General features: G+C 36.2%; 2 long non-coding RNA genes and 1 other non-coding gene across 3 annotated transcripts; 1 reads left to right on the forward strand and 2 right to left on the reverse strand.

Annotated features, from left to right (window-relative positions):
- Positions 1 to 491: 491 nt before the first annotated feature.
- On the reverse strand, positions 492 to 1,900 carry LOC112740457 (uncharacterized). Its single transcript, XR_003171174.3, has 2 exons — positions 1,201 to 1,900; positions 492 to 735 (listed from the first exon to the last, which is right to left on the reverse strand). It is a non-coding gene; the product is annotated as an uncharacterized lncRNA (long non-coding RNA).
- An 8,198-nt stretch (positions 1,901 to 10,098) lies between these two features.
- On the reverse strand, positions 10,099 to 10,205 carry LOC112745284 (small nucleolar RNA R71). The gene has a single exon (XR_003173221.1). It is a non-coding gene; the product is annotated as a small nucleolar RNA R71 (small nucleolar RNA).
- Positions 10,206 to 12,209: 2,004 nt separating this feature from the next.
- Positions 12,210 to 15,196, forward strand: LOC112743519 (uncharacterized). Its single transcript, XR_003171998.3, has 5 exons — positions 12,210 to 12,804; positions 12,945 to 13,119; positions 13,857 to 13,945; positions 14,059 to 14,285; positions 14,987 to 15,196. It is a non-coding gene; the product is annotated as an uncharacterized lncRNA (long non-coding RNA).
- Positions 15,197 to 17,820: the final 2,624 nt, after the last annotated feature.

Here is a 17,820-nt window from a genome sequence, read left to right on the forward strand (position 1 = left end):
AGGAAACGGTTTTATACCTAAGGCAACGACAACCAAAAAACCGTTGCCATAGTTACTAGCATAGACAACGGTTTTGACAACAATTTTTAAAGAACGGTTTAGAACCGTTACTGGATAGGCAACGGTTTAAAATCGTTCTCTTTGATGACGTAACGGTTTAAAACCGTAACTGGATAGACAATGGTTTTAAATTGTTGTAATTTTGTTGTTCATAAAGACAACGGTTTAAAAGCGTTGCCTTTGGTGGTGTTTTTTGCAACGGTTTTTAATACCATTGTCATTTTGTAGCTGTCTTTGACAACGGTTTTAATACCATTGCCTTTTGTGACTTTTGACAACAATTTTTTATAACTATATTATTCTTTATTTACAATAGTTTTCTCATGTTGCATTGAAATTAGTTCCAACTATTTTTTTTAAATTTAATGTCAATAAACAAGGTTAAACTATTTGAATCAAATTACTAAAGAAAACTAATTGAACACTTACCATAGAAAAATAAACATTTATATACTTAGTGAACCAAAAATTTCCGGATACAATATAGTTGTATCAGTGTTGGTTACAAGTAATTCCGGATATTTTCTAATTATCCCAGGAAAATAAGCTTAAAAAACGCCAACCCTAGAAAGGAATTCAATCTTCCTCTAAAGAGTTTTATCAATGCTGGCAGCGAAAAATAATTCTCCCAATAGTTTCTTTATCCAAGCCCATATTTTCAAAAAACAGAACCACCTGCAGACAACAAGGAATACAAGCTTTTTAACTGGGAAAAAAAATGAAGCATTTTGAATCAGTAAAATACAAAATAAAGAACAATGGCATGCATATAACACGTATCACTAGCATAATGGATACAAGCACATAGGTACTTAACAAATTCAATTCTTAATAAGGCATCAAAAGGATCAAACAACTATAGTGTAGTTATTTTCAAGCATGATTGTTACAACCAGTAAGAAAAGCAATATTTGCATTGCTAATAAATAAGCTTCTTAATACATCAAATCAAAAGGTTGTAATTTATAAAAGATATTAAATCCAAGAACTTCTTTGCACTAAAAGCACCACATAAGGTCACAAGACCCACCTCCCCCTCCTGTCGCCTCCTTTGACACTACCAGAAGGTAAACCAACAGTAGCAATAAATATAATAGCAAATTTTAGACTTCAGATTCAAGCATACTTATTCAAACATACCTAAAAGAAACCAGTCTCATCATGGACCGCTTTGTCAACATCAGCAGTTGCTTTGCTTAGTATAGTCTCTCACACAAAGCAGAAAACTTAGACCACCAGCCCCACCTTGCGGTAGCCAGTTAAACATGAAATCTTATCCACTAAATTAAATTGATAGCACATGAACTCTTATTTCTTCCATGTAACTGCAAAGAGATGATTAAACAAGATTAAATATGAATGGAAAAGGTTTAGAACTAAACAAATTGCAACTGAAGCTCAGCTTGTGTTGCCCCTAAATACATAATGAAAATAGAACAGTCTCATAATAAAAAAATAACATTCTTCAAGAGTGTAGTGTTGTCAGCTCAAGATAAAGCCAAATTATGACCAGCCTAAGTGTAAATCGATGACTATGCACACTGATAAAAGAAGAATGTTTCCAAGTACCCACATGAACTATAAATTCTATACTCACAGGTTGTTTCTATTGAAATGATTAGATTATGTGCACAACAAACAAACAAAAAAGTGCCAAAAGAAAAAAGAAAAAATAATACAATGGTGCTAACTTGTTCAAGGTAAATCAATCATGGATGAAGACAGAGTCTATGACATTTCAAACAAGCAGCTTTACAGGTAAGCTACTAAGGTTGAAATGCTGGTCAACACAGAGGAATTAAATAGAAATTGAAATGATCAAGAGAAGGTTAAAAGGAGACACACCTAGTAAAATGCTGTCAATTCCACCATGCTAGGACTGTTTATCTTCAAGGATTATCAACTATTGTAGCTGTAATTCGTAATTGTCTTGTCTATTCTTACTCTCCATTCCGCTTCCAGAAAGCTCTTCTCCACCAAACTTCAAATCCTCTTTGAATATTTGGGCAATCTTCTCCAGAATTCTAAGATTTTTACTTGAGTCATTCAGGCCATCAAAATCAAATGCAGCAATTTTACTTGAGTCATTCAGGCCATTGAGAGAATCAACTTAGAATTCCCAGCCACTTTACATGCTTACAAAATAAACCAACCAACAATTAAGAAACAACCATTAACATTAACATTATTCTCCATAAAACAACTTAGCTTAATTTCAAACTAAATTGAATTAAAATAAAACTTCTATGCTTAACTTTTTACATAGAGAGAACATGTTCAGCTAAATAACTCTCTGATTTATAACAGAAAATAACCTTAATCCAAACACATACCGTAACCGAACCTCAGCGGACGAGGTGGGGGACGGCGTAGTGGACGCAAGCGGAGGGAGAGCACGGAACAGCAGCAGATGACAGAGTAGGAACTGATGACAAAGCAGAACTATTTTCTCCTAACATTGCTCAGAACAAAATCTCATTAAAGAAAAAAATTCAATCAACAAAGTAACTAATGGCAGAACAAGCCAACATCATCATAGTAACAATCAACAATCAACAAAATTCATAATAAGCAAAACCAATTCATAAACCAAAGAAAATGAAATCATGTGGTTCTTTCCAAAAGATTTTACCATAATAGAAGAATAGTCTTTATAGTTTATACCTCAAAGCAAACAAGGCAATTGTGATGCATTGCTCTTTTCAAACAGCAATGACCATCTTCAAATCATTTAGAGTAAGAGCACCCTAAAACATAAAATAATTAATTTACAAGGATCAGCAATCATCAAACAAACAGGTTCTCAATAATCAACATATTTTATCACCATTTGGTTCCACTCATTGTAAAATTATTTATAAACCATAAAAATTACTACTTTTAGTTAAGAAATCAATTTTAGGTACTTAGTTTAGAAATCTAAACTCAATCTATTTATCATTCATCAAGCCTCAATCTCATAAATTACTCATTATAATTTGATTCAACCACCAATCACAACATTATTAAGTAAAAAAAAAAAAACTGAACTTTCGACAAGCATTCATCCCCAAACAACCTTGCAAGATGCACACAAGAGCTAAACAAATTTCAATTCACACGCACGTAATCATCATCATACCAGTCACATTCACAGCCATAACCTAAACTCAATAAACTAATTGAAACACTAGAACATCATCTCAAAAACTAATCCAAATTTTACATCCTCAAACCAAGCTTATTTCTACCAATTAATCACACAAGACATTTATAAATTATTTGCAGATACTCACTAAACTTCAATGATATTCATAAATTAAAACGGTTAATTTTAAAATAAATCATCTACCTCTGAGTGTCGAAATTAGAAGAAATTTGAGACGGGTTGTGGCGGCAATGGCTGAACCAGCATAAACAGCAACAGAAACAGGGGCCGAGCACGGACAGTGGCTCCAATAGTGGCATTCTCCAGCGTCAATGGCGGTGTTCCCCGGCGACCAGCGGTGCGGCAGCAAAACCTCCCTTTTCTCTACGAGTTTCTCCTCCCTCTTCACGTTCTGTTCATCCCATCAACAGTAGCAACTTCTAATCATTGGCGATGAGACAGCCTCGTTCTCCTCCTTCTCCGTCAGAGCATCCTTCGCGCGTCACTCCCCTGGTTCTCTCTCTCTCGGACGCGTCTTCTTCAGCAGCAGCGACAACCCCGAGCAGAAACGGTGACGGCTTCGCAGCTTCCTTCTCCCTCTTCTGTTCGCGCATCCTTCCTCCTTCTCTGCCACAGCGTCGACGGCGACTGCGATGGCTAGGGTTCGACAGTGACGGCGGTGGCGTCTTTGACGGCGAGCTCGACAGGGAACAGGCGCCACAGATCTGGCGGCGTCCTCTCCACCATCGCGTTTCCCACAGCGGCAGCTCTCTCCCTCGCACGGTTCAGATTGACGGTGACATGACGGCGGCGACGCGTGTGATGGGCTCTACGGCGGTGAGGCGCGACGCCGGCGCGCTCTTCTCCCTCTCCTTCCTTTCTTCTTCCTCGCGGGGTTTAGCTTTCTCTCTTCTCTCTGCGTTTCTCTTTTCTCAGTAGGGTAGAGTTCTAAGGTTAGGTTTTTCAATTTAGGAACTAGAATTTTTTATTTAATTTAAAAATTTAGCATTAGAGTTAAAGAGTTATAAAATATAGATAAAATAGATATTTTAATAAAATTATTGAATACAATAATAATTTTAAAATTAAATATATTTTATTTAAAATTATTTAAAGATATTATTTATTAATATATTATTAAATAAAAATAATTATTTTTAATTTAAATTATAAATAAATATATTAATTATGATTTATTAAATAGCATTTAAATTTAAAATATTAATTATTTAAATTAAATTATGTAATTTTTTATTATAAAAATTTTAATTTTAAATTATATAAAATAATTAATTATAATAAAATTACATAAAAATATTAACTAATTTAAGTTTAAAATATTTATAAAAATTAATTTAATCATTCTTAAAAGCTTATTTTTTAAAAATAAAAAATTTAAATTAAATCATAAATTATTTAAATTAAATTATATAATTTTTTTTATTTTTTAATTATTAAAATTATAATTTTAAATATACTAAATATCCAATTATAATAAATATTATATAAAAATTTTAATTAATTTAAATTTTAATTATTATAAAAAATTACATATTACTCCTAATTACTTTAGATTCAGTATATATTTAATTATTTTTAGTAAAGAGAGTTCCTCCAAATTTGGTTATGTTAGGGTTTAGAGGAAGTTAAAATAAAAAAATATTAATATTTATTATAATTTTATTTTAATTTTATTTTTTTAATTTATTTTAATTTTATTTTTTAAAATAATATTTGTTATATATTTATAACAAAAATATATAATATTTATTATAAATGTATTTTAATTTTGTTTTTTTTAAATAATATTTGTTATATATTTATAACAATAGCTTTGAGTATTCTATAAATTATAGTATTTATAGAAAAAATTGTTTAAATTTATATGATTATTTATAATTATTTTTATATATATCTTTTAATTTCGATAATTATTTAAATAATATTAAAAAATTATTATTTGATAAAAAATTGTTGTAGTAGTTATAAAATCGTTCTTTAAAATAGTCAAAAAGAACGGTTTTATTTTATTGCTATAACGTAATGAAAAACTGAACTTCAACAGCAACACTGTAAAAATCGTTGTCTAAGACCATCTAATAGAACGGTTTTAAAGTGTAGCATTTTGGCAACGGTTTTTATGCGTTTCTTTTGTACAATTATTTAAACAACAATAAAAAACTGTTGCTTAAAAATAAATCTTGGTAACGGTTATAAAACCGTTCTTTAAAATAGTCAAAGAGAACGGTTTTAGTTTGTTGCTAAAAAATAATGAAAAATTGAATTCATTGGTAACACACAAAAAAACCGTTGTCTAAAACTATCTAAGAGAACGGTTTTAAGGCGTTGCAAAATTTGGCATTGCTAAAGCCCATATTTGTTGTAGTGATTTTAGGTTATTAGGTAGCCTAGGATGTGGTTAGTGGATGTAGGTCTGTTTATTTGCACTGTTCTTGTTTCTGTTTTATCAAGTCTGTAATTCTGCTGTTGCTGTGTTCATGTTCACATGCTGTACCTTCCTGCATTTGCTGCTCTTTACATTGAACTTTCATGTTTATATTCCGTATATGTAATTGCAAGCTTTAATTTGGATTCATATGAACTGCTTGATTGCTGTTTATCTTCCGAGAAAGTCCTATTTTAGCCAGAATGCTGCCCAAATTTCTGTAAAATATTTCTGTTCATGTCTTGGTTTTGGCATTTTCAACTGTGCTTTCCTATAATTTCACCAAACCAATTCATGAATGCTTAGGCACGCATTCTTATTTTCTTTGATCTTCTGGTTCATAAATCGCAATTTTGATGTTTGATTCCTATTTTTGCTTTCTTTATCTCTATTTGAATCATCATCAAACTGTTTTACTTGTTTGTATATGAGTTACCTATAGCTTCTACCTATGATTACTTGTTACTTGGACTATTTTCATTATGCCTCTTACTTTAACCCATTTTTCACTAACCCACTAATTTTAACTCTAACCAACCTAACCTTTTCAAAACTTCTTTTTTTTTGCTTTTCTTTCACTTTCTTTTAACATTCTAACCAAGGCGTGATGTTAATTTTTCTATTTAACTTGTATTCAACTACATTTTGGATTGTGATTTCTTCTTTTCAGACTTTTCACTCATATACAATCCTAAATGCACATTTTACTTAACTCATATTCATTACCCTATTGCTCCTTTGCCACTTTGTGTTTTCTTTGATTATTTGCCTATTTGCTTTCCTATTTTTATTATATCCCGGTTTTCTATTTTTCAGGATGTCAGATTCCCAGAGAAGGGGAAAAGGCAAGGCCACTTCTGGCAAACGGAAAAGAGGAGAAGCCTCTGTGTCTATCATCGACCTCATGCATGATGTCTCCTTGCGGGAGAAAGCCTTTACCCCGCAGGAGAAGGCCGACCAGCTACTTCCCGCCAATGACTCAGTAAAGTTTGCAAACCAATACTGTGAGATGAAGTATCCGGTGTTTGCAAACTCCAGGAACCTATACCTGGAGCGGACTTTGAAGATCCCAGAAGAACTCCAGCAATATACCTCTGATCAGATCAAACAAAGAGGCTGGTTCTTTCTGGAGAGACCTCTGACTGAGGTGATGCCAGGGCATTTTGGCCAGTTTCACTGACCTTTTCTTTACTGTTTTTAGGGTAGTATCATGCATTTCCTTAGGAAATAAGCTAGTTTTGGGTAGATATTAACTTACATCTTGATTCAAGCATACATTGTGCATTTTACATGATTTCATGAGGATTTTGCATGAATTTAAGGACAAATTGGATGTTGCATTTCCCATGACTTGGTCTAGAACTTTGATGCACTTTATTGCTTAATTTCAGGATAAAGGAAGCAAAGAAGAACCACATTAGTGGCTACGTTAGTTGCACTAACGTTAACACTAACGTGGAATGGAAGTAACTTGCAAAGTTAATGAGAAAAGTAATTGCCAATAATGCTCTCGAAGCCATCATTGCCCACGTTAAGAAATAGAGCCAACGTTAGTGACACTTAACATTATCACTAACGTTGAACCAAGATCATGAGTGGCCACGTTAGAGTCCACGTTAACCTAGTTAACGTGGCCTCTAACGTTAAGAAGGAAGGGGGGAGCCAACGTTAGTGACACTCAACATTGTCACTAACATTGGCCAAAGCACATTAAGCCACGTTAACTCCCACGTTAACCTAGTTAACGTGGAAGCTAACGTGAAGGAACAAAGTGGTCGACAACGTTAGTGACACCCAACATTGTCACTAACGTTGGAAGAACACAAGCCCCCAATGAGCCACGTTGACTCCCATGTTAACCTAGTTAACGTGGAAGCTAACGTGAAGAAAGAAGGTGATCGCCAACGTTAGTGACACCCAACATTGTCACTAACGTTGGAAGGAACCACACATGCCACCATGAGCCACGTTAACTCCCACGTTAACTCAGTTAACGTGGAAGCTAACGTGGATAAGGGAAGGATGAGCCAACATTAGTGACACTCAACTTTGTCACTAACGTTGGAGATGGCTAGCAAGGCCACGTTAGAAGCCACTTTAACCTAGTTAACGTGGACTCTAACGTGGAAAATAGGGGCAATTTGGAACGTTAGTGACAATGGTAAGTGTCACTAACGTTCTCGAAGGATGGCAAGCCTACGTTAAAAGAGCCACGATAACTAAGTTAACGTGGGCTCTAACGTAGGGAAGGGGGAGGCTTCTCAACGTTATTGGAAAAGTTGAGTCCCAATAACGTGTGCGAAGGACATAGCGGAAACGTTAGTGGCAACGTTTGTGCCACTAACGTTGAGGTTAACGTGGCCTTTAACTTTGGTGAGGAACGTTAGTAAAAAAAGTGATTGTCACTAACGTTCTCGAACCCATATTTTCACTGAACGTTAACACCACTAACTTCCTGAGCCAAAGCCCCTGCCCACTTCATACTTTCTCTTTGCAAGTAAAAGCTAAGCCCAATGAAGAAGAGAACTGCTTCCAACTCAAGATCCAGAGGCCCAAGACTTGAAGAATCAACTAGAAGAACAGAAGAGTAGTATATATAGGAGTATCTTTGAAATATTTTGGGGAGTTGGAAATTATAGGGAGACTCTTAGCATAGAACTACTCTCTGTATTTACTTTCTCTGCACTTCTAAGTTTTCATCATGTATTCTCCATCTTTGTTTTTATTTTCCAGAGCTATGAACAACTAAACCCATGTCATTAGGTTAGGGAGCTCTGTTGTAATTTGATGGATCAATACTAGTTTTCATTATTCTTCTTCTATCTTTTCTCTTGATTTTACTTGAAAGCTTTCGATCTTCATCCAATTGAGTAGTTATCTTGAAAAAGAAGCTATTCATACTTGGATCTCTTCTGAACCTTGAAAGAGGAATGAAGAGATCAAGCTAGAAATGCTTTCTCATGCTGGACCAAATTGGGTTTAGATGGATATGTGACTATAATCCTCTCAACACTTGGTTTGGGAAATGCATGTGGTATAATCAGTGACCATACTTCATCTCTTCTCATGAGCAATTGACCAAGGAATTGGCTATTGATCAAGATTTGAGAGATTGAATTACAAGAAATTATAATTCAATCACTTAAGATTGCCAAGGAGATCAATGAGTGCATTGATTGAGGAAGAGATGAAAATGAAATTGATCCGGAGAATGCAACATCTCCTAAGCCCAATGAACTCCCCATTTCTGATCTTACCCATTCTCTTTAATTTCTGTTATTTACTTTAATGAGCAATTCCCCCATTCCCATTTACAATTCTGCAATTTACCTTCCGTCATTTACTTTCAGATCTATAATTCTAGCATTTACTTTCCTGTCAATTACCTTCCCGCCATTTTATTTTCTGCAATTCTCAACTCAAATTCTGGATTCGCTCAACTAGAACAGTCCTCTAATTAAAGTTGCTTGATCAATCAATCCTTGTGGGATTCGACCTCACTCTATTGTGAGTTTTTACTTGACGACAAATTCGGTACACTTGCCGAAGGGAATTTATTGTGAGACAAGTTTTCCGTGCATCAAGTTTATGGCGCCGTTGCCGGGGATTGATTGTGCATCAACAATGATTAGATTGGAGGATAACTAGATTGAGCATTTTATTTTTGTTTGATTTAAATTTCTGTTTGAGTCATTTACTTTCTGTTTTAGATAACTTCTTCCCTTCCCCCTTACTTTTTCTTTGTTATTTACTATTCATCTCACTAACCCACTAACTGTTTGATATATTGCATCACTCACACTAACAGTAATTCAGACAGATATACTTTCTGCACCTATTCTCTTTGCTTGTACTTGTTGGTTGTATGACAGGGAGAAGAAGCGGGACTTTAACTTCCTTTGATTCTGAACCTGAGAGAACCTTCCTTAGACTAAGAAGGGAGGCAAGAGAAAAATGTGTAGTTGGTGGTGAAGAAGAGGAGGAACACTTTGAGGAATACTTTGAACCAAACATGGAAGAAAACATGGAAAACCATCATGAAGAAGAGGCTCACAACCATGGCAGAGGAGGTGGAGCAAATCATGCTGGGGAGGATAGAAGAGTTTTAGGCTCTTACATCAATCCAAACCCAGGGAACTGTGGAAGTAGCATTCAAAAGCCAACCATCCATGCCAACAATTTTGAACTGAAGCCACAGCTCATCACCCTTGTTCAGAACAACTGTTCGTTCGGAGGGAGTGTCCAAGAGGACCCCAATCAACATCTAACCACCTTTCTGAGAATATGTGACACAGTAAAGTCTAATGGTGTTCATCCTGACGCCTATAGACTGCTCTTATTTCCATTCTCACTCAGGGATAAGGCAGCTAAGTGGCTGGAGTCTTTCCCAAGGGAGAGCTTGACAACTTGGGAAGACGTGGTGAACAAATTCTTAGCAAGATTTTACCCTCCTCAATGAATCAATAGGCTGAGAGCTGAGGTCCAAACTTTCAGGCAACAAGATGGTGAGACTCTATATGAAGCATGGGAGAGGTTTAAAGACTTAACAAGGAGGTGCCCACCAGATATGTTCAACGAATGGGTGCAACTGTACATTTTCTATGAAGGGCTCTCTTATAAGTCAAAGAAGGCCGTAGACCATTCATCCGAAGGATCTTTGAACAAGAAGAAGACTATTGAGGAAGCCATAGATGTCATTGAAACAGTAGCAGAGAACGACTACTTCTATGCTTCCGAAAGAGGGAACACAAGAGGAGTAATAGAGCTAAACAATGTAGATGCTCTGCTGGCCCAAAACAAGCTCATTACCCAGCAGCTGGCTGACCTCACCAAGAAGATAGAGAGGAACCAAGTAGCAGCAGTCTCCACTTCATCAACAACCCAAGAAGGAGTGAATGAAGAAGCAGAGGGTAGTCAGGAGCAAGCCAACTACATTGGAAATTCACTTAGGCAAAACCATGATCCATACTCCAAGACCTACAACCCTGGATGGAGGAATCACCCAAACTTTGGGTGGGGAAATCAACAAGACCAAAGCCTTGATCAAAGACGCCCAAATCCAAACAATGCAGCCACCCAACACTTCACATCTAGACCATATCAACACCCCCATAACAACACACTACAACATTTTGGGTCTATGGCCACGGTTTTTTTAGTCACGGTAAAAAACCGTGACCATAGAGGGTCTATGGTCACGGTTTTTTAGGGTGACAAAAAAAAAGCTATGGTCACGGTTTTTTAAAAAAGGGTGGCCTAAAAGGGTCTATGGTCACGGTTTTGAGGGGTGACCTAAAGGGGTCTATGGTCACGGTTTTTTACAGTGACCAAAAAGGGTCTATAGTCACAGTTTTTCAAAAAAGGGTGACCTAAAAGGGTCTATGGTCACGGTTTTGGGGGGTGGCCTAAAGGGGTCTATGGTCACGGTTTTGGGGGGTAGCCTAAAAGGGTCTATGGTCACGGTTTTGGGGGTGACCTACAGGGGTCTATGGTCACGGTTTTCTACAGTGACCAAAAAGGGGCTATGGTCATGGTTTTTCAAAAAAGGGTGACCTAAAAGGGTCTATGGTCACAGTTTTGGGGGGTGACCTAAAGGGGTCTATGGTCACGGTTTTGAGGGTGGCCTAAAAGGGTCTATGGTCACGGTTTTGGAGGGTGTCCTAAAGGGGTCTATGGTCACGGTTTTGGAGGGTGGCCTAAAAGGGTCTATGGTCACGGTTTTGGGGGTGACCTAAAGGAGTCTATGGTCACGGTTTTTTACAGTGACCAAAAAGGGGCTATGGTCACGGTTTTTCAAAAGGGTGGCCTAAAAGGATCTATGGTCATGGTTTTGGAGGGTGACCTAAAGGAGTCTATGGTCGCAGTTTTAATCATTTGAGTTTAAATTAATGAAGATTTTTATATATTTTTATAATTTTAAATATTTTATCTTTTAAAAATTTTAATAATTAAAAACTAATAATAATTTTATATAATTTATTTTAAATATTAAAATTTTAAATTTAATTTTATAAATAAAAAATTAAGTTGAATACTATTAATTTTAAATTAAAAATTATTCAAAACATAAAACTAAGTAATAGTTGACAAAAAATATTATATTTTTAAAATAATTTAAATAAATTATGATTGATTTTCAATTATTATTCTACTTTTTAATTTTACTAAATTTTTTACATTACTTTAATTCTAACCCTAACCTTAAGCCTAATTACTATTTAAGAATATTTTTATAACTAAACTAAGTTTTGATAATTTGAATTTAAATTAATTTAAATATAAAAATTTTAATAATTAAAAAATTTAAATTGATATCTTCAAATTTAATATTTTATAAGTTGTGATTAGTAGAGTTATTTTATAATTTAAATTAAAAATAATTATTTAAACTCAATAATATATTAATAAATAAAATTATATGTTTTGAAATTAATTTTTAAAATATTATATTTAAATTTTAAATTATTAATCTATCTTAAATATTTTATAAAATTATTATATTACTCATATATATTTTATCCTAATACTAAATTCTCAATTCACAACTTAACATTACCCTACTATCACAAAATTCCTAATTTATACCCTAATTTCACAAAACGCACAATGCACAAAGAAACGAGAAGCAGAGGGGAAACGGGAAGAAGAAGAGAAGAGGAGGGGAAGGGAGTCGCCGCCGCCTTGCCCGCTCGTCGCCGTGCCTTGCCCGCCCGTCGCCGCGCCTTTCCCGCCCGTCGCCGCCGTTCCGTGGAGTCCGCCTTGGTCCCGGTTGAACAGGGATGAAGGAGAGGCGTCGAGAGAGAGACGCGATGGAGGTCAGAAGGAGGAGCTGCCATCACTGCCGTCCCGTCCATGGAGCCGCCTTCGCGTCGCCGTCGTGCTTCGAGGTCATCGCTCTGTGTCACTGAGAGAAGCCCGAGATGGAGATGAGGGAGACGCGAGCCAAGGACTGCGACGAGGAGGAAAAGCCGCCATCACCTTCACTGGAGCCGCGATCGCTGTCACCGTTCTGCCTTTCCCTGAGCCGCTAATACCACCATATTCTTCCAATTCCATTCCTGTTCCGTGAGAGTTGGCTACTGCAGTTTCTGTTTTGGGGTTTTCTGCCATTGAAGCTACCATCAACAGCGCCACTCTCCATTTTGATTCTAATTCTGTAATTCAAAAACCTGTAATGTTCTCTACCCTTAATATTGCTGTATTTTGTTTATCTCTGCATTCTTATTTTGATTCCATTAGTAAGCACCTCTGTTATAGGGTTTTTCAGTTATCCTTGAAGAATGACTATTTTACTATGTTGCATATATGAAGCAAAACAATATTTTCAAGGCTCATGTGGAGAAGTACAAATCAAGAATAAATGCACTTGAAACTCTTGCGGCTGGGGCCACTGAAGAGAATAAGGTAGTTTCTTTGTTGATTGAGCTGGGGGTGTGGAACTTTGCTATAGGGAATAGAAGTGCATATGAGTTCTGTTGCTGAGAAGGTATTACTTTATAGATCCTCATTTTTGTTAGAAGTTAAAACTTGAAGTTGTTATTTTCAGCATGATTAAGTAGCTCAAATTGATTGGACTGTCAGCTCATGTTGCTTATTATACACAAAGCTAGTTTTTATGTAAATTTGTTTGAAACTATGCAGCATTGTTACCTTTGTATATAATAAAGTTCCTATAAGTTAAAACTTGAAGTTGTTATTTTCAGCATTGTTACCGTTGTCATCGCCAGGTTACTTGTTCTGATTAGTAATTTAGGATTATTGAAACTTCAAATTGTTACTTGTATTTGGTTTTGTCAATGATATTTGCCTCTTTGTTAAACAACACCATTATACTTTGTCATAAATCATGTTCATATACAATACTTCTACAATTTATGCAGTTCTGTGAATATAATCTTAGTGTTATTAACTGATTTTTCTGTTGAATATTCCAAAAAATCCAAGTTAAGTCTTCCTCTCATGAAAATCCTTAAGGAAAATTTTATGGGGACTCATACTCCTGAACCATAATTAATGAAAATTTTATGCTGCTCTTCTTCTCTTCATTCTCATCACTCTTTTATAAATTTACCTGCTTTAATTTGTTCTTTGATCCTATCATGTTCATATGCTACAGAGAATTGATTAATTAATTAATTGTGTATAGTTAATATTGATCTTCTTGTTAATGAAGAGTAGATTAATTGATCATTTCTACCATTGACATTTTTCTTGGTTTTGTAGATCTGTGATCTGGTTGCTGTTGCTAGGTTTTTAAATGCAACTCTCATAATTCCTGAAATTCAAGAAAGTACTCGCTCAAAAGGAATTAGGTATATGTGGCTAAGTATCTGCATTCATTACCGTGCCGTTGGGATTTATATATTAATATTTTCTTAATAATATATTCATATACACAATTTATGTTTTCTTACTATTTTTTCAGCTCTAAGTTCAATAGCTTTTCCTATATCTACAATGTTGATCAGTTCATAGCCTAAAGCAATCTAAGTTCTGCCAGAAGGTCTGATGGAAAGGAGAAGAAAAAATAAAATTCCTTCATTTAAGACTACAAGTTCTGCTTCTCCAGACTTTTACCTGGATCAAATTTTACCAATGCTAAAGCAATCAAAGGTTATCAGATTAATTATTACAAATGGTGGGGCTCTGCAGGTATTACATATTACATTATTCTAAAATTGTTAATTAAAGCAATTGTTGTGGTCTTGTGGATTCGGTGCTTGTTATACTTTAGGACTTCTATACCTGTCATGGACTTAAATACATATACTTTAGCATCACTCTTATGCAAACTAAAGAAGTTGGAATAAGTTAATATATGTGCAGTAGAGGGGATGTAGCTTTTTAAGTATTTTACCTTTGCTGAAAACCTTCATTGCCAAAGAATCATGTGTTGTTCTATTTTTGTTGAGCTTAAAGCTTCCTAGGTACCCACACTTTTTACTCATGATGTCTCAATTGCTTGTCACTTGGTATTTTTTTGAGAACTTAATTGTCGGTTATTATAACAACAATCTCTATATGAATATTTGCCAAGGTTTACTTGCTGGTGATTTGTAACATTATTTAAAAATGAATCCCACTTTTTATGTGCCAACTAATTATTAAATTAATAGTATTAAGTGATCACTGATTAGCACATAATTCGAACTTGGAATGGAAGTGAAAAATGAATTCGAATAAAGAAAAAGGAGTTTGACTCGGAAGAAAATTCAGCATATTAAAATAATGGTTGTGAATAATTCTTGAGTGTTGCTGTGGATGAATGTTTCCCTTCTTTTGCTGCATATGTACTGCATCATTAAAAGCATTTTTACTCTGTTCTAACATGTTTATTGTTTTTTTGCGTGCAGGAATACATGATGTGATGAAGAAAATATGTTCCATACAAATATCACATGGGATGGGTCTTACAAATGACCTTAGTTATGTAAATGTAATATTTTGATGTGTTATGTACTTTTTGAGATACATGTAATTGGAAAACTACACTCTATTTTGATTTGTGTTGTTTAGACTAAAAATTAAATATATCTATCTTATAATGAAACTTTTATGATTTAGATTTGTTGAATTTATTATTTTGTTTATTTTGTGATTATTATCATTTTGGAATGTGATTATAATTTAAAAAAATTGAATCTCATAAACAACAACAGGCTATAGTCACCGTTTTAAAAAACCGTGACCATAGATAAGGCTATGGTCACGGTTTTAAGGGGGGTGACCATAGAGGCTATGGTCACGGTGAAAAACTGTGACCATAGATAAGGCTATGGTCACGGTTTTTGGGGGGGTGACCATAGAGGCTATGGCCACGGCAAAAAATCGTGGCCATAGATAAGGCTATGGTCACGGTTTTGAGGAGGGGTGACCATAGAGGCTATGCTCACAGTGAAAACCGTGACCATAGATAGGGCTATGGTCACGGTTTTAGGTGGGGTGACCATAGAGTCTATGGTCACGATGAAAACCGTGACCATAGATAAGGCTATGGTCACGGTTTTAAAGAAGGGTGACCATAGCGGCTATGGCCACGGTGAAAACCGTGATCATAGCCTTATCTATGGTCACGGTTTTAAGGAGGGGTGACCATAGAGGCTATGGTCACGGTGAAAACCGTGACCATAGATAAGGCTATGGTCACGGTTTTCACCGTGACTATAGATTAACCTATGGTCACGATAAAAAAACGTGGCCTAAAGTGTCAGATTTTGAAAATTGAAACCGTGACCATAGATAAAAAAACCGTGACCATAGACCTATGGCCACGAGAGAATAGGCCACGGTAAAAAACCGTGACCATAGGTCCAAAACCGTGACCATAGATCTATGGTCACCCTTTTGACTAGCTATGTAGGCCTTTTTTTTTTTGTAGTGACACCTCCCCACATTCATATCAAGGCCAGAATAACCCTACTCAGCCTGACCTGTCATCATTTGATGAAAGAATCTCAAGGATTGAGAATCTACTTGAAGGCATAAGCAAAGAGATTCAAGATAGTAAAGCATTCCGAGAAGAGGTGATATCCAATATGCAGAATCAGGATGCTGCCAACAAGAAACTTGAGAAATAAATTGGCTACTTATTCAAACAAATCCCCCGCCACAACCTTCGCAGCAAGACTAGCTCAACACAAAGGGAGGAGTGTCAGGCTATCACCCTTAGGAGTGGGAAGGAACTGAAGGAAACCCCCCAGAAACCACAAAAAGAGGACTCAACTAAAGAGGAAGAAGAGCAGGACAAAGCTCGAGTTCCCACTTTGAATTTACAAAAAGGGGAAGGAGTGCTGAAGCCAGACGCCCCAAGAGTCCCATACCCTCAGCAATTAAGGAAGAAAGGGGATGACAATCAGTTTTCGAGATTTCTGGAAATCTTCAAGAAACTGCAAATCAACATACCCTTTGCTGAAGCAATAGAACAAATGCCACTCTACGCCAAGTTCTTGAAGGAGCTCATGACTAAGAAGAGAAGCTGGAAGAACAACGAGACTGTGATACTAACTGAAGAATGTAGTGCTATCATTCAGCACAAACTACCCCAGAAATTGAAGGATCCCGAGAGTTTTCAAATCCCTTGTATTATAGGGGAAATCACAGTGGAAAAGGCTCTGTGTGACTTAGGAGCCAGCATCAATTTGATGTCAGTAGCTATGATGAGAAAGATGAAGATTGAGGAAGCTAAACCAACAAAGATGGCCTTACAATTGGCAGACAGATCGTTCAAGTTCCCGCATGGCGTCGTAGAAGATTTGCTGGTGAAGGTGGGAGATTTTATCTTCCCAGCAGACTTTGTAGTGCTGGACATGCAGGAGGAAGCCAAGGCTTCCATTATTCTGGGAAGGCCATTCTTGGCCACTGCTGGAGCTGTAATTGATGTACAAAAAGGAGATCTCACCCTGAGATTACACAAGGAAAAGATGACGATCAATGTGTTCAAGGCCATGAGTTACCCACCAGAGCAAATGGGAGAATGTATGAGGTTGAACTCACTTGAAGACACAGTGCAGGAAAGTTTTGAAGAAGAAGAACCTAAAGGTATAATAGAGGAGGAGTCTACGTGTAGTGAAGAGGTTGCAACAGCAGAAAGTCAAATACAAGGTGCACCAAAGGAAGAGAACGAAAAGTCAGAAGCACCCAAACTTGAACTCAAAGCATTGCCACCCTCTCTCAAATATGCGTACTTAGGAGAAGATGGAAATTACCCAGTGATTATAAGCTCTTTCCTCAGCCAAGATCAAGAGGATGAACTGCTCAAAGTACTGCGAAACCACAAAGATGCTATTGGTTGGACTCTTGCTGACTTGAAGGGGATAAGTTCGGCCATATGTATGCACAAGATACTGCTGGAAGAAGATGCCAAACCATCCATTCAATCCCAAAGGAGGTTGAACCCAATCATGAAGGAAGTGGTACAGAAGGAAGTTATGAAGTTGTGGCAAGGAGGGTAATTTACCCAATCTCAGACAGCCCCTGGGTTAGCCCCGTGCATGTCGTCCCAAAAAAGGGAGGAATTACCGTGGTTCCCAATGAGAAGAACGAACTAATTCCTACAAGGACAGTCACAGGATGGTGGATGTGCATAGACTACAGGAAGCTCAACGAGGCTACACGAAAAGATCATTTCCCCCTTCCATTCATGGATCAGATGTTGGAAAGACTCGCAGGGCACGCTTATTATTGTTTT

Source organism: Arachis hypogaea, chromosome 14, assembly GCF_003086295.3.
Source record: "Arachis hypogaea cultivar Tifrunner chromosome 14, arahy.Tifrunner.gnm2.J5K5, whole genome shotgun sequence".
Classification (NCBI taxonomy): Eukaryota; Viridiplantae; Streptophyta; class Magnoliopsida; order Fabales; family Fabaceae; genus Arachis; species Arachis hypogaea.